At 46.0% G+C, this 22,793-nt stretch overlaps 1 protein-coding gene across 5 annotated transcripts in view; it reads right to left on the bottom strand.

The window, feature by feature from the left end:
- Positions 1-22,793, bottom strand: part of znf800a (zinc finger protein 800a) — a 130,876-nt gene that overhangs the window by 72,456 nt on the left and 35,627 nt on the right. For 3 of the 5 annotated variants that reach the window (XM_086008744.1, XM_086008738.1, XM_086008740.1), the window contains one exon: positions 7,610-7,708. The exons of the other annotated variants lie outside the window; for them this stretch is intronic. The gene's annotated coding sequence lies outside the window, so the exon portion shown is untranslated. The remainder of the gene's footprint in view (positions 1-7,609; positions 7,709-22,793) is intronic. 5 annotated transcript variants of the gene reach the window in all.

Genomic DNA, 22,793 nt, shown 5'->3' with positions numbered 1-22,793 from the left:
CTCCAATGTCTGCTGGCAGTGGCGGAGTCCTGCGGATAGCCAGGTTGTGCAGCATGCAGCACATGACAACGAAATGGGAGACTCGCTCAGGCGAGTACTGTAGGGCTCCCCCGGAACGTTCCAGACAGCGGAACCATTGCTTCAGCACGCCGATTGTTTGCTCAATGATGTTCCTGGTTGCTTGATGGCTGTCATTGTATCCCTCTTCAGCAGGGGAGCTGGGCGCACGGAGCGGGGTCAGCAGCCAGGTGCACAAAGGATAGCCTTTGTCCCCGAGAAGCCATCCTCGTGGGTGAGGCTGGGCCTCGAACATGTCTGCCACAGAAGTCTGGCGCAGGATGAAGGCATCGTGGCTGCTGCCTGGAAAGCGGGCATTGACAGCTAGGATGAGCTGCCTGTGGTCACACACCAACTGCACGTTGAGCGAATGGTAGCCCTTCCGGTTGCGGTAATCCTCGGCATTCTGTAGAGGTGCCCGCAAAGCCACATGCGTGCAGTCAATGGTGCCCTGCACCATGGGGAAGCCCACTAATGTTGCAAAGCCCATTGCACCTCTTGCTGCTTGTCCACGGTCATGGGGAAGGAGATGAACTGACGTCTCCTTCTGAAAAGGGCATTGGTCACCTGGCGGATGCAGCAATGTACCGCAAACTGGGAGATGTTGGAAATGTCCCCAGTAGCGGATTGGAAGGGGCCGGTGGCATAGAAGTTGAGAGCCACCGTCACCTTCACTGCCACCGACAGAGACGTCCTGCTCCTCAGCTGCGGCTGCAGATCTCCGCGAAGCAGGTGGCAGATCTCAGTGACCACCGCCCTTCTGAATCGCAGCCTCCGAACACACTGCTCGTCAGACATGTTCAGATATGAGAACTGCTGGCGGTATACCCTGGGTGGGTAAGGCCTCCTTTGCCGACGCCTGTTGCCCCTTCTCCGTCTGGCCATGACTGCCACTCTCTCACGGCATCTCTGAGCCCTTTGAATGCAATGGAGAAGCCCAACGTTTCCACCCATTGCAGCCCCCATTATATGTTTCCAATCAATGCTATGACACTGAAGTTAAAGACAAGTGCAAAGCTCTGGCCTGAAGCCACAAGTACCTGTGCGAGTGTTGAGCCAAACCAGAAAGCTCTCTATCTTTGTCTCTCTCCAAAGATCCGTCTCTCACAAAGAAGGAGTGGTGCAAAATGGCTGCCATTTATACTGCAGGAGGAGTCCCCTTTAATTAGCACCCCGCAGCGACTGGGAACCGTTCCCCTCTACCAGTCGCTAGGGGCGCCAGGCACACAATAGGCCGGCGCCACTGAATTTCCGGTTCGGGGCGCACAAAGGGCGTTGCACCATGAAAAGACGTCAGGATCTGCGCGCGCAGCTGAGCGCGCGCAAAGGTTTTGCGCCGCCGCTAAATCTTAACTGAAGTTCGCGAGAGGCGCAGATCGCGCCGCGCCCGGGCGCTAGCCGCTTAGCGCCCCACTTCTCCTCCTCCTAAGGCGCTAGCGGCTGGCACAAACAACTGAATTTCTAGGCCTTAATGTTTGGCTTAAACCTTGAATGAAATCATCGAACAGTTGTACAACTATCTACTTACTTCATTGCTTTTCCCCAACTCCTGCCATATCCTCAAGACTAATTGTGAGCAACAGCAGAGGCGATTCATTACAATACATAAAATGCTGCAGATTGATGACTCTGCTTTTTAGCACTTTAGTGCTACAAAAAGGTCAACTCAAATTAATTTTCTGTTTCCATTGACAAAGTTTTGCTGGTGGCTTTTATCAATTAGCAAACCGAAGCACCACAAAAATAGCATCAGTTGCCTGGGTGTCCACTGCAAGTCTGAAGCATCAGGCTTTGAAACTCAACATAAAAACGTGACTGGCTAGTTTAACAGAAGATTCCACTAGGTTTTTGCCACTGCGCCATTAAGCTGCAACCCTGCAGCCTGTACTGGCTCAGGACAAAAAAAAGATACTTTCCTACTTTAACAGAAAACAGAGCTTTCTAATTAACTGCCATTATCTGGTAGTGCATGTCAAAGGTCAACTGTGGGCAATGTGCTTTTGTACCATTTGTCACTCGTTTGAAGTGCTGAAGGAGGAAACATAAAAGCAGTTGTACGCTACTGGAGTCGGCATTATCAGCAGGTGCACATCACTGCAACTAGAAGTTATGTGGTCAAAGCAGCAAGCCACATCACTCTCAGAGCAAAGAGTACCGGCAGTACGAATTCTGCAGTAACTTCCTATGGTTAGGTAGCGAACTAGGCCATGAAAACATTTGCTCAGAATATATAGGTAGGCTTCCTAAATCACCATGGAGTTGATATATTAATATTAATCAGAATGATTTTACACTGATTTGTCACAGCCTGTAGATGCCAATCTACTAGGTCATTGATTTGGTTAACTATCTTCACACATGGGTCTTGAGTGCACTTTATATCACCGATAGTAACACATATCCGAGGACTGTCTGCCCATGGTCCACAAAATGATTCAAACTGGGAAAGAACTTGAGATGAATAGGATTGTTTTACAAAAGTAAAATCTTCATGGATTACAATTGAAATTAGTCCAACCTTCTTAGACAATTCGAACTTATCATTGCTTGGGAAGATGGTGCGTCAAATTATTTTTTTTGTTGCATAAAATCCTGTGTTTTATTAGTGCTTTACTTTATTTCATGTAAAAAAGACAAACTCATTATAAAATTTCATGAGAGTTTTGTCCTCTTGGAATCACCTTTCAAGATTGGTACTGACAAGGCCAAGATAGCAAAAAAAAAACAATGCAACCAGTCAGGTACCTGTTGATACTTTCTCTGCCGGAGCTGATGAACTTAAAAGACATGGGGGGAAAAATTGGGTTGCTTTGTGCCTCCCATTAGCGCGCCGGGGGGGCACTAACGGGGCGCAAAGCACCTAGCACCTGGGCGTGGCACCACTAACACCTCCCACGAAATTCAGCAGGAGGTTAGCGGCGGCAGTAGCTGGTAGAGCCCCGCAGCACTGCGCCTCTGGTGATGATGTCATTGTTATGCGCAGCGCCCTGCTCGCGCCCTGGCCGCGCCCCCTGACCTACCGCTGGACGATATGTCCGACAGGGTCAGGCTGGCGTTTTTGTGGCTGCGGCGGCATTAATTAAAGGGTAGGTGTCGGGCGGCCTTTTTTTTTTTGGACAGCCTGCCAGCACCTGCCCCCTCCCGCTTCTTCATGCAGGGTGCCGGCACCCCGCTCCCCGGTGGTCCAGCGGGGCCCCGGTGCGCGCTGCACTAGGCCCCTCCCCTTTAATCAGGGGAGGAAGGCATGTAATACCGCGGCGCTGTTGCACGTAGCGGCACAATATTGAATGGTAGGAGGGGGAGTGCTTCCACTAGCGCCCCACCTCCTGCTTGGGGTGCTACCACCCAATTTACGGCGCGGGAGGGCTAACTTTTTCGTAGCGCCCCGGCGAAGTTAGCGCGCGATCGAATATCTCCCCCATGGATTTGCAAGGATGGGTTCAGCAAGTGAATCAAGTGTACACATCTGCATTGAAATCTCGGTGTGATTGGAGTGACAAAAGGTCGCATTAAAATCCTCCGATCATAAATTTAATGGAGATGTTGGACTTCACTAAAATGGCAAAGGCATTTCATTGGAACAGCTTCACACATTTACTAATATCATATGGGGAGATTTCAACACACTTACAAAACAATGAAAACTAACCGTACAGTTTTCAAAGTTTGAAAAGAATTCCCGCTTTATATTTGGATCGATTGCTTGTGTAGGATGTCAGAGCGATGGTTCATCCACTTCAAAAGGCACTGTAGATGGTGGGTGTCATGAGTGACGCTTGCCCTTTATCACACACAGTGGGTGAGGTAACCTTGCAGCTCGCTTACTGTTGGCAAGCAGGACACAAGGTACAGGTAGCAGGCCTCAACTTAAAAAGCTCTTTGCTCACCTTACCCCCACTGTGTAATTTTGTTAATGATTTACTGATTTTGTGTCCAGAATTGGCAGGAGTGGAATGGAGCATTGTTCCCTGTTCTTCCTTTCTATGATTCACACACATAACACAATTAGTGCAAAATCAATAAATCATTAATGAAATCGTGAATATTGGTACTACTGCTTATGCTCGGATAGAACTCTGAAATCCAGCCTAACTATATTGAATATTCATCATGGGTGGAGATGTTCTTAGATCTTAATAATTTCAACAATAGGTCACATTTAGAAATCGCAGCACACAATAAACCATGTTCCTCTTCACTTCACTGTCTAATGTAGTTTTGTAGCACTTCATTTTTCTTTCCGATTACTTCTTCACTGAGCAAAAAATTATTTCCTGGTTATTCTGCACTGACGGAAAAGGCCCAGAACCATTTTGGACAGGCTCGAATTGGTCTTGCCAAAAAGGAGCCATAGCTTCATTTAGATGTTGTGATGCATTGAAATGAAATGGAGTGTCATTTTCTGCCTGTTTAGGTAAGGATTGGGTTGGGCACTCTGCCCCCACCTTAAGTTATAGCTGAGGCCTTTGTTCTAATTTTCCAGTTATACGCTATATTTTTAGCACTGGGTTTCTGTTGCTAATTTTTGTTGGCATTGTTATGAAAACATTTCAGTTTTTAAATTAATTTTTGGAGCTTTTTTTTCTTTCTCCCAATTGTACTAATAGTTGACGACCGCTTGGTAATACATCAGACATCCGTCTGTAATTGAAAAACAAGGGAACTGAAAAAGGAGCTTCCAAAGAAGCTCAGGGAACGACAAGACCGGTAAATGAAGAATCTCATATTGGGCAGCAATCCAAGTTAAAAGTAATCATTTTGATTGGCTTTGAAGCAACTTAAACCCAGTATTTCATGGTTGAATGGTACAAAATGAAAGGCGGCATTGTCAGAGAGATGAGCAAGTACCAGAGCCAGACGGGCCACATCCACCATTATACCTGAATGCGCCGTCACAACTACCTGGCAATGACCAAGAGGAACCAGCTCTGCAGGCTCCAGGTCAGCATGGGGCCAGTTGCAGATCTGTGCCATCTCCTGCAAGGATACCAGCATCCAACATCACAACGGCACTGCCATTGGCAGTCACGGTCACTTCCTCCCTCAACGTTTCTGCCACTGTCTCCTTCCAGACAAGCAGAGGTCCACTGGCAGCATCAGCCAATGTGCTGCCCACATGCGTATTAAGCGGGTGACTGATGGGTGCCACTCTCCTCTCCTTTCTCATTTGAATAGCAATGGCCGCACAGCATGGCTGCCCAAGGTCACTGCACTTCTGTATTATCAAAAATAAGTGGGTCACTGACAACAGCCATTTGGCCATCCTGCCCATCAATGAGTGCCATGCATCGTGCATTGGGTTACAGTGACTTTATGTGCAAAGCCACTGAAGTATGAGCATGGCAAGGGTTGTAAATTGTAGCTTGAATGTGCACTCAACAGCAAGTCGCTTTTATGATTTGGCAAATGCTTGGGGAAGACTGGAAAAAATTATTTACTCTGTACAGGCGAAACAACACACATACATCCCAGTATCACCAAACACATTACACGAGAATCCCCTTAGCTCCACATCAGTCCAGCACACTCACTCCTCTAAATGTGGATTTATGCAGGGATCTCTGTAACCACAATTACTTGATAACCTATGGGGGAGGGAGGGAATGAAGAGGACCTCAGTTGCCTTTGATTTACGCATGGGTAAGTAATATAAAATAAACCTGTTGCTGACACAATGGGGAACTTCCACTTTAAGAAGCAGCTGTACAGAATCACTTGTCTTTTGTTTTTCAAAAGATACATTAAGCTTGGTATTCTAAGAATAGAGGTTTAATAGTTCATACGCTCCAAACCTTTTCAAGAGCATCAAACACAAGTGCAGCGAGAGAAAAACCCTAAAATCTTTCCGTGTAATGGTAAGGGTTTCCCTTCCCACTGAGATGTCAGCTAATACTGATGATCAGCATCTGAAGAAAAACTTGACGTTCATGCAGTCAAAATTTTGCTACTTCACTCACAATCTTTGATAACAGGATACAGATGCTCTTTTGAAAGCGGCCTTTTCCTGTGCCAAAACCAAAACCTGCACAATGGCAGCCATGGCTGTAGTGCATGCCATATGGGACCACTGCAGGTGTAAATACTGTTAAATAATACTCACATAATTAGGTCCTTTTGTACACGCTTTCAAATGTTCCTGAATCAGTGGGCAACACAATGAAAAGCTACTAAATTGGATTGCAAGAAATCTATTAATTCAGCTGTTCGCTAACGTCGTCACGCTGAGGACTTCAAACTTTAAGATTTAGGTGTTTTTTCTGAAAGAAACCAACAAGCAAAAAGGAAAAAAACCCATCTACATGTGCACAATGAAGTAGGATGCATTACCTTCTCCTTTAAAATGTTATTTAGTGTGTTTCAGGCTTCCCTGCCATTCTCAGCACACTCTAAATTCTGGTCTGCCACAAACTCTCACCACCTCAGAAGTCAATAGATAAAAGGAATAATCACTGGGTCAGTTTCCTTTGCCAAGGATAAACCTTTTTAAACTGACAGGGAGTGGAAAACTTTCATTTGCCAGCATCTAATTGGGCAGGAGCAACACCTTTTATCACCTAGTTACTGGCGTTTCCCAGTACTGTTGCTGCCTTTTTGTCAGGCCAGAGCCAACATAGAAAGGAAAGGGGCTTACTGTGACCTCCGAGGAACTTGAGCGCCCCCAAAAATCTGCTAATAATCTAAGAAGTTGGCCTAATGAACTAGCTAACTAAGAAGTTCTGGAATTATGGGATTACATCCGACATTTTGGTATGGATAGAAGGAAACAGCATTAGATGAACAGACAGGGCAACTACTCCATATCAACCTGTCCCCTCCTGGAAAACCGGGGGGGGGGGAGCAGGAGTTAAAAGGCAGGGTTAAACTTAGTAACAGGATGAGAAGAAACACAAATCAATGTCTGACTCCTCTTTTCTGTTGAATATGACAACCTTCACATATTTTGTAACTGCGCATTTGTCAGAAATATAAAAAATGCAGAATATGATCCAAACGGAAGTCCTTGCTAAATAATATGCCACATGAAACAAATTACTATCTAATGAATCACCAAAATGTTTTCACACAATAATTTTGAGTCACATCAATCAGAGTATGTGGTGACTAGTTGACAACTATTTTTTCTCAATACATCTTACTGGATTAGCTACATTATAGAACAGCAAATATATTACATATAGAAAAGGTGTTCTCCTCTATAAATAATATAATTAAGTCATTAAGTTCAGAAATTGATATTCAAAGTTGGCAAAAACAAATTCAAGAGCTGCAGGATTTAGTAGTTCCTGTCAAATATGCAGGAATCTCAAAATACAAAATGGTATTTTACTAGTTTTCAAGGCACAAGCTCTATGTAGACTTATGGGTTTTGGACAATATGTTCTGCCACAAACGAGCAGTCACATGCATCTTCTACAATTCCGAGCCACTGAAACCTTCACAGAGAATGAGGCTGCCAAGTCTCCTGCTGATCCACAATCCCCACCATCTGAATGCTGCCAAATACTCATTATCTAATGAAAGCAATTAACATTTATCTCTGCCCCATACATACTTTTGTCCAGTTGTGAAGCAGTAAAAGGCTGTCCTTTGCATGTCATCAAGTAATACGATTCTGAATGGTGTTTTGGTTGCAAAACTACTCCAAGTATCCCTACAGAGGAAACGCAAAGGAAATTAACTCTGAAAAAGGAGCTGGCCAACTGGGGTAAAATTTCAACACATTTACCACAATGTTATGAAAATAAAATCTAAGTAAGGTCCTGCAAGAACTCTGTAGTGATTTTTTTTTTAATCATAAAGCAGCAGCAACAACAGATATTCAGGCATTAATTAACCAACACATTCACAATTTGCGAAACTGAGCCGCTTTCTATTGATTCAATCAACTCATGGCAACTAGATTGTTGTCTAATTGACAGATGGGTCCAAACGATGGGCCTATAGTGAAAGGAGCAACTGTACGGACCAGCACAGCACAAGAGTATTGATAGACAGGACACTTTCCAATTTTCAGTGATGTGCCTGAAAGTATTTCTTTGATCTATTTTAAGAGTACAATCTACAATTGAGCACAGAATTAAAAACAATCAATCCAGTTTTTTTTGGGTGGGGGGGGTTAATTGTAAAGCTAGGAATTAAGTAAATTCCATGGACGCAACAAAATGGTTAACCTCTACATGATGCAAAAAGGTGCATATTCTACTGAGCCTGACTTGCAGATAAATAGAATTCAAATGGATCAGGATCTATTAAGCAGATGGCCTGGGGGATGGCAAATGAATTTTAAGTACAATAAATGTAAGGTAATGTGCATTGGAACAGGAAACACGTTGAAGGTCGGTCCACCAGCAAAGATGGAAAAAACGGGTGACTGTTGATCAAAAACAAAGAGTTGCAGTCAGTGGAGACTTTCAACTGCAAAATCACTGCACTGGAGATGAAATATTGTTCAACATGGAATCCAGAAAACACAGATTTGTTTTTGTGTACGATTGGATATAATGCTTGGCTCCAGTTTTGCTTTCTCCGACAGTGGACCACAAGTCTACCCTCGGAACAGCAACAGTGGCATAAAAATGCAATCATTCTGTTTCTACCTTCTTTCCCAACAGATTGGAGGTTTTCCAAATGGTGTCAAATTCTAGACAACTGATGCTGTGGATTTATGTGTGCCACAAACCAACCCAAGCCTGGAATGACTCATCTTGCTTGTGGCCATTTATAATTGCTGTATTGAATTCAAGATCTAGGCCTAGAAATTCAGTCTGGACACTTTTGGGGCGCTAAAGTCGGGCGCTCGCTAAAGTTAGCGCCCGCCGGAAAGTGTAGGCCACATCGCCGAAATTCAGTAGAGTTGGCCCTAAGTTTGGCCGAGCGCTGAAACTGGCGTTGAAATGCTGTGTTCCGGCGCTAAGCCGGCGATGCGGCCTAATAACGCCGAAGCCGGGCGCAGCGCAGGTGCGGTCATGTTTTGATTGTCAGCAGACACCCTGGCGCCGGCCAGCTCTTAAAGGGGGAAGGGTCAACTTTGACTGCTGCCACGCCCTGCATACTGGAGCCCTGCAGCTAGGCCTCAGCACTACTGGTGTGCCAAAATAGCGCCTGGAGCAATGGAGAGGGCCCGTGAGCGAGCGCAGCGCTTCTCAGAGCATGCTCTGAGTGTGCTCATTCATGGTGTGGAGAAGAGAAGAGAGATCCTGTGCCCGGACAGTGGCAGGAAGGCTCCCAGGAGCCAGTACAGGAGAGCCTGGGGCAAAATCGCCCGCAGGGTGTCATCCACCTGTGATGTCCCCAGGAGTGCGGACCAATGCCGCAAGAAGTTCAACGACCTCACTCGGATGGTCAAGGTGAGTACCCTTTCCAGTGTCCCCCTCATCCTTGCATGTGCACCTCACATTATGGGCAAAGGGACCTCAGAGGCCTAATGGGCAGCCCTCCTCCCGCAGCAATGGCACTTGCATGTTCATCAGTAGCACTTTCTGCACTTAACACACTGGCCAAGCTATTCGACTATAGGAGGCAGTGCACCCAGCAACAGGGCACCACACTGGCCAAGCTATTCCACCATGGGAGGCAGTGCACACAGCGACAGGGCACCACACTGGCCAAGCTATTCCACCATGGGAGGCAGTGCACACAGCGACAGGGCACCACACTGTACTTAGAGGCCGTCCTTTCTCTTGCAGGCCAAGCTGGCGAGCAATGTAAGGAGCCAGGCTGTCACTGGTGGAGGCCGTCCAGAGTACCAGGCGCTCACTGATCTGGAGGAGAGCGTGGCACGACTCATGCGTGGCCGGGTGACTGGCCCTGTCGCGATCGGCGAGGCGGACCCTGTACTGGTACCCACTGGTAAGGACATGACCGGTTGCAACTCTCTCGTTGCCCTCGCGCTTCAGATCTACATCCTTTCCCACTGACCGACAAATGCGCATAATGCACCACTCAGGCCTCCCTCGCTGACGGCCTGTCCTCACTCTAAAGCTACTCTTGTGCCTTCCTGCTTTCAGCTGGTGAGGAGGAGGTGGTCCCTGAAGCGCAGAGAGCCAGGCCCTTGGAGGAGGAGGACGTCGAGGACCAGGAGGAAGGCGGCACATCGGGGGAACCCTCCTCCGCGCCAGGGGATGGCAATGGAGGGGAGACGTCTGGCCTGCAGGAGAGCCAGGGGGAGGTGTTGGAGGGGAGGGCCGAAGCTGGTCCCAGTAGGGTGGACGCACGCGGGACGTGTCCAGCAGCACGCCAGCCTTCTCCCCAGAGGGGGGAGGTGTTGGAGGGGAGGGCACAACCTGGCCCAAGTGGGGTCGACACACGCGGGAAGGGTCGGCCAGCTCGGCGGCCTTCTCCCCGGAGGGAGAGTCCGCCCTCCAGTCCGGACATGGTCCTCGCCCAGGAGGTGCGCGTCCTCGATGAGATGTCGGCGGTGTCTGAGCGGCACCACCAAGAGTTCATGGGGGTGGTCGAACAGATGCCTCACGCCATTGAGTCCCTGGCTCAGAGTGTGGTGGCTTTCGGGGAATCACAGGCCAGGGGGTTCGAACAACTCACGGCAGCGCACGACAGGGGTGTCCAGCAACTGGCCGCAGCGCACGACAGGGGTGTGCAGCAACTCGCGGCAGCGCAGGACGCGGGTGTGCAGCAACTGGCGGCAGCGCAGGACGCGGGTGTGCAGCAACTGGCGGCAGCGCAGGACGCGACTCGCGAGATGAGTGGTGCCGTCCACACACTGGCAGAGCTGATGCGGGCACATACCAGGGCAGTTCGGGCACTCGCTTCTGCCACACTCGCTGTGGCACGGAGGCATCGCCATGGCACCCGCCGCCCTGCTGCAGCACAGCGGTCTGGCCTCCCCCAGATTGCTGCGCTTGCTACACTGCCAGCCCGGCCGAGTGCCAGTGTCTCTGGCGAGCAGCGCGCACCTGCCATCAGCCAGCTTGCCCCCAATGGTGCTGCCAACACTGCCACTCCCCCAGCCAAGGTGCGACGAGCTGCTGCTAAGACTGATGCTGCCCAGCCACAGCTGCAGCAGTCAGCAGGCGGCCCCTCCCGGGCCAGGCCTCGTCTAGGCCGACCCCCAAGGGCATCTGCCGACACGCTTTGTGGCCCTCATGAGCCTTCCCCCAGCCTCGCCACACCCGCAGGGCCCAGGTTGAGGCGGAGCAGCAGGTCGGCCAGGGGCCGGAGAAGCCTGTCTAAGGACTCGCCCTCTCGGCACACCCATTAGAGTGTGGTGAGAGCGGTTTCTTTTATATTGGGGGGCTTGTGTTGTGGGGGGCATTATTTTGTTAAGGCCGAGGATCAAGGCATTTTTTGTTCTCATGGGGGTGTCTCTGTTGTGCGGGGGGGCTTATTTTTGTAAGGCCGCTGTTGAAGGCCTTTTGGATGGGCAAGTTTTGTTAGTCCTCCCCAGGTTTTGGGAGTGACAGATGTTTTTGACTGTTTTTTGGGGGTCTTGTCTGTTTTTCTGTTTCATGTGGGAAGGGCCCTGAGTTTGTGAAATAAAGCTTTTGATTTATTCAGCATGTCCAGGTGTCATGTTTGAAGTGGTTGTTGCGTTAACCGGCTGAGGGCTTGCGGAGCGGCTGCCTCAGGTGCGTTCGTTGCCACAGGCCATTCCCTGACAGGGGGCCTAGAAGTGTCGATCAATAAGCCCCCGGCGGACGGCCCTTGGCCCTTGTCGCTCCCTCCTGGGCTGGTCCTCCTCCTCCTCCTCCTCCTCCTCCTGCTCGTCCTCCTGAGGTGGTGGTGCAATGCCAGGTGGCAGTGCCTGAGTCCTGCGGATAGCCAGGTTGTGCAGCATGCAGCACACGACGACGAACTGGGAGACTCTATCCGGCGAATACTGAAGAGATCCTCCGGAACGATCCAGGCAGCGGAACCGTTGCTTGAGGACGCCTATCGTTTGCTCGATGATGTTCCTTGTGGCTTGATGGCTTTCGTTGTATGCCTCCTCCGCTGGGGTCCTGGGCGCGCGGAGCGGGGTCATGAGCCATGTACACAAAGGGTAGCCCTTGTCCCCGATAAGCCATCCCCTTGGTGGAGGCTGTGCCTCGAACATGTCAGCCACAGTAGTCTGGCGCAGGATAAATGCATCGTGGCTGCTTCCTGGGAAGCGGGCATTGACAGCTAGGATGCGCTGCCTGTGGTCACACACCAGCTGTACATTTAGGGAATGGTAGCCCTTCCGGTTGCGGTAATCCTCGGCATTGTGGATAGGTGCCCGCATAGCCACATGCGTGCAGTCAATGGCGCCCTGCACCATGGGGAAGCCCGCGATCCTGCCAAATCCGACTGCACGCTGCTCCTGCCTCTGTCGGGTCATGGGGAAGGAGATGAATTGGTGTCTCCTCGCGTAAAGTGCATCGGTGACCTGCCGGATGCAGCGATGCGCGGCGAACTGGGAGATGTTCGCTATGTCCGCAGCAGCGGCTTGGAAGGAGCCGCTTGCATAAAAGTTCAGAGCCACCGTGACCTTCACTTCCACCGAGAGAGACGTCCTGCACATCAGCTGTGGACGCAGATCTGTGTGAAGCAGCTGGCAGATCTCTGCAACCACCTCCCTTCTGAAGCGCAGCCTCTTCACACAATGCGCCGCAGTCATGGTGAGATAGGACACCTGCTGCCGGTATTGCCTGAGTGGGTAAAGCCTACGTTGCCGACGCCTGATGGCCCCTCTGCGTCTAGGCATGGCTGGCCCTCTCTCACAGCGTCTGCGAGCCCTTCGCACATAATGCTGCAACTGAGGGTTGGCCCCCCATACAGCCCCCATAATAAAGTTGAGAACAGATAAATCACAATGAATCAAATGTCAATGCACTGGCCAGAAGCCAAAAATACCTCTCCTATGTTGTCCCAAATCAGTAACCTCTGTCCCTTGGTCTCTGACCAGAAATCCAAAGCAGTAAAGTCATTGCAGCAAAATGGCTGGGCTTTATAGGTCAGTGTCAGTGCCCTTTAATTTGCGCTCCCCGAGGCCCACAGGGCCTCTTTTGCGTTCCACCTCACAGTTCTTAGCAGCGCCACGCGCACATTGGGCGGGCGCCACTGAATTTCCGGTTTGGGGCGCACAAACAGCGTTGCGCGACGATATGACGTCATAAGCTGCGCGTGCACCTGAGCGGGCGCAAACACTTTGCGCCGGCGCTAAATGTCAACTGAATTTGGGCGTCGGCGCAGATCGGACTGCGTTCAGGCGCTAAGTGTCTAGCGCCGGAAATATAGCCCTTTTATGGCGTTAGCGGCTGGCGCAACCCACTGAATTTCTAGGCCCTAGTGTTTTTTCTGAGGCAAGGAAACATACTCTGACCACAAGGGTTTTTAAAAGAATATATAAAGCATAAGTCACTATATTAACTAGATTTCAGTTATGCAAATTGAATCATAAAAAATAGTGTAATTTTAGTCATTTTGTTAATGTTAATCAAACAAATTAACACATTGGGCTAGTTAAGTGAACATATGGCAAATTAAATTTAATGCGGAAGAATGCAAGGTAATGCACATTGGTGTAGGGAACAAGTCTACAAACTTACAAAGGTGGAAGTGGGAAATGATGATCAAATATCCAGTCAATTACAAGACCATTATCCACAAGCCTAATCAAGTATTGGATGGATCTTCAGGGCGTTTGGTTAAAATGAAGCAGATTATTTTAGTCATATTTAACTCGTTGATAAAGCCACAATTGAAACGCCTTCTAAATGCCCAATCTTAAGGATATTTATGTAATAGAGAACTTGAAGAGCAACAACAATTTTGTTGCGACTAATAACAAAATATGAAGAGAAGCTCAACAGAGTTTAACATCAGTGGTCAGTGGATTGAGGACTAGAAGGACAAGTAGATATCCAGATGATCAAATACCCTGTGGAGCACATTGGCTCCAATCTTGCTGAAGATATAAAAATATTATATGCAGAATAATATTGGTCATGGTTCAATAATGTAGATTGTAAAATTCAGGGCATCAGTCTTGCCTTACAATCAACTAAGTTGGGAGATGAAGAAGAAGGTTCACATAATTTACACCTGTGCTAATCATCTCTCTAAAAATACAAAATAAATTGGAGAGAATCCACACTAGTGCCAATTGTAACTGGTCTTGTTGAAAGGAACAGGCTCTCCCTCATTCCGTAATCTCTTGGATTGGCACTTTGGGTGGTTGACCACTGCTGTTTTCCAATTGGTGCACACAAGGTTACAAGAGGAGCACATCTGGTTACAGCTTAGTAAGTAAGCCCTGACAAGTAACAGAATGGATTTGCAAAGTACCATTTCAAAAAAGATACAAAAAAGGAATTAAAAGCTTTTACTATCTATAATTCTTTGCACAAAGTAAAAGGTGACTCTGTCACGCAAGAAAGATTACCATTAGGGGTGGCTTTTTAAAAAATTGGCCACACAAGAAAAGGCTGTACAATCATCAGCAACAACCAGGTAGCACATCTAGAAAAGTATTCTGTCTTTGGTGACTCTTAGTGTTATGGCAATTGATAAGAAAAATATGAAAATGAGAAATATGAAAGATGATGTGCTCACCCAGTAGTACCCAACATAACTAAATCAAAAGCTTCAGGAAATTCAGTCAAAGATTTTGGTAAACCTAACTTGAGTCAAGATATTTCTATTGTAAACCAATGGCTGTGACAGATTCATATCTTCAACCATTCGTTTGCAAATGCAAGGTCTGTAATAATGACATTTAAGTAAATTTCATGATAGCTGTTTTTTTATTACAGGATTCTCTTCTACTGACAAAAGTAATCAGAATGCACCAAGGTCAATTCAGTTATAACCTGGTGCTAGTCCTTTCCAGTTAGTGGATAGTCCAAAACTTAGGCAGGCTCTCTGTAATTGTCATCATCACAGAGAACAGCATGGATTAGAAGGAAGCGATGTGTCATGGGGAAGCTCTATTCTAAGGAGGATTAGTTCCAACGGGATTGTCTTGCACTGCACTATGGGGAGAATGGCTGAGTACTGGGAGACAGCATTGGATTTGGATGTACTGTACTATAAGTGGTCCTGTTGTGCAAGGTGAAGGATGTTGACAAGTTGCTACAAGGACATATTCTGGGCCCTGTGGAACACATTGTCTGTTTCAACCCTTCTCCTGTCATACCTTGAAAGCATTCACAGCAAGTGCCTTTGGGAGTAGGCTGCTGTGCTATTGCAGCAAGAATACCGCAATGCCATGAGGGGGGGGGGGCGGGCTGACAGGCCCTGGGGAAGTTTTGATACAGGACAGACATCTCACCAGATCTGCTAATGTTAGGGATACTAAGTTTCTGGCATCCCACACATATGAGACAGAGAGAGAGACAGACAGACAGAACGAGAGAGAGAGACATGTAGGATCAGCCTCTATTATCTGTCTCTAAAGAGTAGGTGCTGGATACCAAAGCACACCTTTGATTACAGTGCCCTATAGTATCTGTGGGGGCCGGCTGTACAATGATAAAAAGTACTGTTCAATGCACTCCAGGAAAAGCAGTGAAAGTGGTTCCTATGGATTTCAAAAAACAGAGGATGGTTAGAATGTGAAATTCCCTGCTAAAAAAATTGTTAAAGCAAAGCCCATAATTTCTTTTAAAAGGGAATTAGTTTGTTGAAAAAGTGGTTATTGAAGGGTACTACTTGTTCTCCCATAGCACTGCATACAGGGAGTCATTAGAAAATGGGAGAATAATTGAACTAGGACACACAAGTGTAATTCAGTCTGAATTTTTAAGTCATACATTCTGTCCTTAAAATTATATTTACATTATAAATTCCTACGTCCATATTTAGAATGGAAACTGCTTCTGTAAACTTGTCGCACTGTAATTACACCCTCTTGCCAGAGGTGGTGCGTCCGCCAATTGGCTGATTTCCATGGTGTAACTTTCTATGATTATTCTATGATCAGATGCACCTGAATTAATTGGACGGCTCCTGGAATTTCAGTGCATCCAATGAATGAAAAAACAAAAAGGAAAAGACGCTGTCTTCTCAAATAGAAGACTACTTGTGCTTCTACAGTTTAAAAATATAGACCAATATATTTTCATATAGACATATACATTGTAAGTATCAAACCTACAGATAAAACCCGATTCAATAAAATAAAGTTACTTTTACATGTTTATCTTATAATTTGAATAGTGTGGAATAAAGCACCCTCCGTAAACTTGAGCTCACCCAAAACTCTGCTGCCCGTATCCTAACTCGCAGCAAGTCCCGATCACCCATCACCCCTGAGCTCGCTGACCGACAAAGCCTCAATTTTAAAATTCTTACCCTTGTTTTCAAATCCCTCCATGGCCTCGCTGCTCCCTATCTCGGTAATCTCCTCCAGCCCTACAAGCCTCTGAAATCTCTGCACTCCTTCGCATCCCAGATGTTCATCGCTCCACCATTGGCAGCCGTGCTATCAGCTGCCTAGGCCCTAAGCTCTGGAATACCCTCCCTAAATCTCTGTGCATCTCCACCTCTCTCTCCTCCTTTAAGACGTTCCTTAAAACATACCTCTTTGATGAAGCTATTGGTCAACTGTCCTAATATCTCTTTATGTGGCTCGGTGTCAAAATTTCTTTGATAACGCTCCTATGAAGCACCTTGGGACGTATTACTACGTTAAGGGTGCTATATAAATGCAAATTGTTATATATGCATTATTTTAACTGATGTGATTGTTAAATCAGCCTTTGGCTACATATAGACCAAAATGCAAACATCATCAAGAAGGTATGTATGTTAGGAACATATTTTATGATTATAGAATGCTCTCGAGTTGTTAATGATTGGTAGGGGAACAAGTTAAAAGAATTCTGACTTGGTGTATTCTTCTCTTTCAAATACTAAAAGTGTCCATCCTATTATTTTATATTTTAAGCTCAAGCTTAATCTTGAAGCTTCAATTATGATTTCAAAACCCAAATTACTTGAAACTTCAAACTTGCTTATTTTCCAACCACCATCTTTGAGCTTATTACCCCATTATCTTCCAAATTGGTCATCCAACAAGTTGAAATAAAGATGAGTCTCCCGACCCACAAGCACGTGTAGAAAAGCAATCCAAAGTTTAACCAAGCAAATCTTCATCACTAGTATTAAAAACCTGTCCAATACAATTACTGTAGTATTTTTTAAAAATATACATTGGGTTTCTACAATGGTAGAATTGAACAATTCTGCTGATCGATATGCAGTAACCCACGCTAGCTAAGCACATGTGGAAATCTACTGAATCAGGCTTGGCTGTGAGGACCCTGTAATCAAACAGCCTGCCAACACTCACTGCTTCGACTCACAAATGAAGAATGACGAAAGAAAGAAAGAAAGAAAGAAAGAATGACGAAAGAAAGAAAGAGTGACGAAAGAAAGAAAGAATGATGAAAGAAAGAAAAAAATGATGAAAGAAAGCGCTTTACAGTCACTGTTGTAATGTAGGAAACACGGTAGCCAATTTGCGCACAGCAAGCTCCCACAAACAGCAATGTGATAACAACCAGATGATCTGTTTTTGTTATGTTGATTAGGGATAAATTATTGACCAGGACACCGAAGATAACTCAAAATAACAACAGAAAATGCTGGAAAAACTCAGCAGGTCAGGCAACATCCGTGGACAGAAATTTGAGTTGACGTTTCGGGTCGAACCCTTCTTCAAAACTGGAAAGAAAAGATAGATCGGAGGCAGGGCTGCGATCGGACAAAAGAAAAAAAGAAACAAAAGTAAAAAAGAGACAATAAAAGGTATTAGAAGCTAGACGAGATGGTAATAGGCTGAGATTAGGTGTAAAGTGCTCTTCGAAATAGTGCCATGGGATCTTTTACGTCCACCTGAGAGGGTAGACGGGGCCTCGGTTTAACGTCTCATCTGAAAGACGGCAGCTCTGACAGTGCAGCACTCCCTCAGCACTGCACTGGAGTGTCAGCCTAGATTTTTGTGCTCAAGTTCCTGGAATGGGACTTGAACCCACAACCTTCTGAGTCAGAGGTGAGAGTGCTACCCACAGAGCCACAGCTGAAATAAAAACAGAAAATGCTGGAGATACTCAGCAGGTCAGGCAGCATCTGTGAAGAGAGAAACAGAGTTAACGTTTCAGGTCGATGACCTTTCGTCAGAACTGGAAACAAGCAGGAAATGGAACAGATGACACAGCCACAGCTGACACTGGTTAATCATGAAAATGATTACTTCCGTAAAACCCTTTTGTACCTGCCCAGAACACAATTCATCACACACAAAATGGAGATGAATCCAATTACCTCAGCACTAAGATATCTCTGCAGGCTACAATGCAGGTAGCTGTGTTCGTTATTAAACTGATGTGAATGAAAGATACCAAACACTACAAAAACGAGAAATATTTCAGAAAGGGAGTGTATCCTCAAAGACTACACCTCTATTTGGCAGGATTAAATATTCCAGGAATTCTGAGGGAAATATGCAGATCAGCAAGTGTTTTAAAGAAGGACTGCCACTATTTAAAATACATAAGTTCTATTTCTAGCTCTCAGATTTATTATTGAAACAGTGAGCACTGATTACATCAGGGGTGGGGGCCCTTCACAATGTTACAATTTCAACTCTGTATTCATCACCATTGCTTGGTCTTGCTGTGTATCGCCTCCAAGGCAGTTCCCTGAAAAAGTTACCAGTATTCCGTATTTAAACAATTTTTTTTGAAGTATATTAATCAGAAATCTTTTTTCTTTTTATTTAAAGAGGGGACTGATATGAAACTCCTTCTTACAAAACTGTAAGGGCTGGGCAAATGCAACTTTTCTTTGGCAGCACCTCCAAACCCACGACCTCCACCACCTAGGAGGACAAAGGCAGCAGGTGCATGGGAACACCACCACCTCCAAGTTCCCCTCGAAGTCTTGGAAATATAACGCCATTCCTTCATCGTTGCTGGGTCAAAATCCTGGAACTCCCTACCTAATAGAATTACGGGAGTGTATGCACCAGTTCCAGAAGACCCATCACCACCTTCCCAGGGGCAACTAGGGATGGGCAATAATTGTCAGCCTTGCCAGCGACGTCCGTATCCCAAAAGAATTATTTTTTTTAAACTTGCTGTGGCTGAAATGACACACTTATCCACAACTCCCAATGATGGCAAAATACTTTGCGCCAAAGCTCTCTGCCATACAACAGTAAACCCAAGTTTGTGCAGACAATTCCCCATACAAGAATTCCCATCCCTAACTGGGACTGGGACTAGGCCATCAAAAGGCCGCATCAATCGAAAGTTTATTACAGTACTTCCTCGTGTGGAAGGAAAAACTGCAGAATGAGTTGTGCCATGCCGTAATCAAAGGACCTCCTATGCTGCTTCCACAATCTACTGAGCACCCTGAATCCCATCCCACAACGTAAACAAGGCCACTTCAGAGCACCAGCAGCAACACAGAAACATGTGCACATTCAATTGTTTATCATCTTATCAGTATTATTGTAATAGTTTGTCAGAGCTCCAAACAGTCATTTTGCAAAGAACCCCAAGATTTGTAGGGAGTGATGAACGATTTTGTCTATATGTTCTTTGATGAATTAATGGAGAGGGTTGATGAGGGTAGTGCAGTTGATGTTGTGTATATGGACTTTCAAAAGGTGCTTGATAAACTACCACACAATAGACTTGTTAGCAAAGTTGAAGCCCCTGGGATTAAAGGGACAGTTGCTGCGTGGATCCAAAATTGGCTAAGGGACAGAAATCAGAAAGCAGTGGTGAGCAATTGTTTTTCAGACTGGAGGGAAGTGTGCAGTGGTGTTCCCCAGGGATCGCTGTTGGGACCACTGCTCTTTCTGAAATATATTAATGACCTGGACTTGGGTATACAAGGTATAATTTCAAAGTTTGCAGATGACACGAAACTCAGAGATGTAGTAAACAGTGAGGACAATAGTAACAGACTTCAGGAGGACATAAACACACTGATAAAATGGGCGAAGAAATTTAACGCAGAGAAGTGCGAAGTGAATCGTTTTGGTAGGAATAATGAGGAGAGGTAATATAAACTAAATGGTACAATTTTAAAAGGGGTGCAGGAACAGAGAAACCTGGGGGTGTAGGTGCACAAGTCTTTGAAGGTGGCTGGACAAGTTGAGAAGGCTGTTAAAAAAGCCTATGGGATCCTTGCCTTTATTAATAGAGGAACAGAGTACAAAAGCAAGGAAGTTATGCAAAACCTTTATAAAACACTGGTTAGGTCTCAGCTGGAGTATTGTGGCCAATTCTGGGCACCACACTTTGGGAAGGATTTAGGCCTTGGAGAGGGTGCAGAGGAAAATTACTAGAATGGTACCAGAGATGAAAGGCTTCAGTTACGTGGAAAGCATAAATAAACTGGGGTTGATCTCCTTAAGCGCAGAGGTGGTTATGGGAGATTTTGTAGAGGTGTTCAAAATCATGAAGAGTAAATAAGGAGAAACTGTTTCCAGTAGCAGAAGGGTCAGTAATCAGAGGTTACACGTTTAAGGTCATTGGCAAAAGAACCGGAGGCAACATGAGGAAAGAAAATTTTACACAGCAAGCTGTCATGATCTGGAATGCACTATCTGAAAGGGTGGTGAAAGCAGATTCAATAACATTAAGAAAGGGAATTGAATAAATATTTGATGTAAGAGTCGGATAGCCAGGTGGTGAAGGATAGAATACTAGAGCCTAGTCTTCAGTCGCTTATAAGCCTTTATTTACAGAGACACACATTACACACTGTCCATCCCCAAGATAAGCTCTTTTCCCCCTTCCTGAACTTGCTCCCATATATTTGAACACAAGAGCGTCCCCAATGAATGCCCACCACCTGAATACAATTAACACTAGAAGGTGGAAAATCTGCGGAGCTATGAGGAAAGAGCAGGGGAGTGGGACTAATTAGACAGCTCTGCCAAAGAGACGACACAGGCACCATGGGCCAGATGGCCTCCTTCTGTGCTGCACTATTCTGTGATTCGATGTGTTAATGGGAAGGGGGTGGAAATCATACATATAGTAACAGTAAAATACCAAGATATATTTTCCAAGAACAAGCTGTATTGTAGAGAAGCCAAAAACCTACACACTCAATTTGGCTGAAAGACTATTTGGAACACCATACCAAAGAGCTTCAGCTGCTGATAACCGGAAAATTTGATAAGCCCTCAATGAAATGGAGAAGGGGGATCATTCTGAAATACATCAGCAAATGGGCTTCTCCTCCTGTTGTTTGGAAGATTTCCAGGGAGGAAAGACTTGGTACAAATATCAGGGAACTCAGTAGGTGGGCCTTCAAGGATGTGCACCCTTTACCCTACCAGTATGGTGCTTTAGCAGATTTGAGAGAATGTAGTATTCAGCTCTATGACTCTCAAGTCAGTGTTTTATAGCATAACTCTACACGAGACAAACAGGAAGATTATAGCCAGTAGTCCAGAACCAGGGCCTTGGTGAGACCACACCTTGAGTATTGTGTGCAGTTTTGGTCGCCTTATCTGAGGAAGGATGTTCTTGCCATGGAGGGAGTGCAGCGAAGATTCACCAGACTGATACATGGGATGGCAGGAATGACGTATGAGGAAAGATTGGGTCGATTGGGCTTATATTCGCTGGAGTTCAGAAGAATGAGAGGGGATCTCATTGAAACTTATAAAATTCTAACAGGACTAGACAGACTAGATGCAGGAAGGATGTTCCCGATGGCGGGGGAGTCCAGAACCAGGGGTCACAGTCTAAGGATAAGGGGTAAGCCATTTAGGACAGAGATGAGGAGGAATTTCTTCACCCAGAGAGTGGTGAACCTGTGGAATTCTCTACCACAGAAGGCAGTTGAGGCCAATTCATTAAATGTATTCAAGAAGGAGTTAGATATATTTCTTAAGGCTAAAGGGATCAAGGGATATGGGGAGAAAGCAGGGACAGGGTACTGAATTTGGATGAACAACAGAAAATGCTGGAAAAACTCAGCAGGCCAGGCAGCATCCGTGGAGAGAGAAACAGAGTTAACGTTTCAGGTCTGGTTCTGACGAAGGGTCCCAGACCTGAAACGTTAACTCTGTTTCTCTCTCCATGGATGCTGTCTGGCCTGCTGAGTTTTTCCAGCGTTTTCTGTTGTTATTTCGGATTTCCAGCATCCGTGGTATTTTGCTATTGTACTGAATTTGGATGATCAGCCATGCTCTCATTAAATGGTGGAGCAGGCTCGAGGGGCCGAATGGCCTACTCATGCTCCAATCTTCTATGTTTCTATTCCACTAGGGGTCTTGTTTGGACATAATTAATTACCCAAGTCTCCATTACTCCCCTGGCTCTTTATTAGAATCATGTCTTCTATTATTGAAGATCAGAATTAAATCAGCCGTCTCTACTATCTGGAGGACATCTTGATCTTCGCAACCAATGAAGAAACAGCTTCACAGAAATTGGAACTAATTCTTAGTCACTAACAGCAGTACGTACCGAAAAAGGCAACCAAACATTCTGCATTACATAACTGGCACTTTACAGCCTTCTGGACTCAACATAGAGTTCAACCATTTCAGACCATAACTTCTGCCACTATCCTTTTCTTTTTCATTTTTTTCTTCTCTCCCCCACATGGCAGCTGTCTTTCATTCTGCCAGTGCCATTTACACTTCATCTAGAGCCATCTTTTGTTTCTTAACCTGTCCCATTACCATCTCCTTTTGCCTTGCACCATCTCTTAATTTCTCTTAATCTCTCCTGCCTTCCAGCCTATCACAGACCTTGGCCTAGAAATTCATTGTAGTC

Source organism: Somniosus microcephalus, chromosome 16 (genome assembly GCF_052327205.1).
Source record: "Somniosus microcephalus isolate GS21.2 chromosome 16, FLI_Smic_1.0, whole genome shotgun sequence".
Taxonomy (NCBI): Eukaryota; Metazoa; Chordata; class Chondrichthyes; order Squaliformes; family Somniosidae; genus Somniosus; species Somniosus microcephalus.
This window is presented reverse-complemented; position numbering and strand designations above follow the sequence as displayed.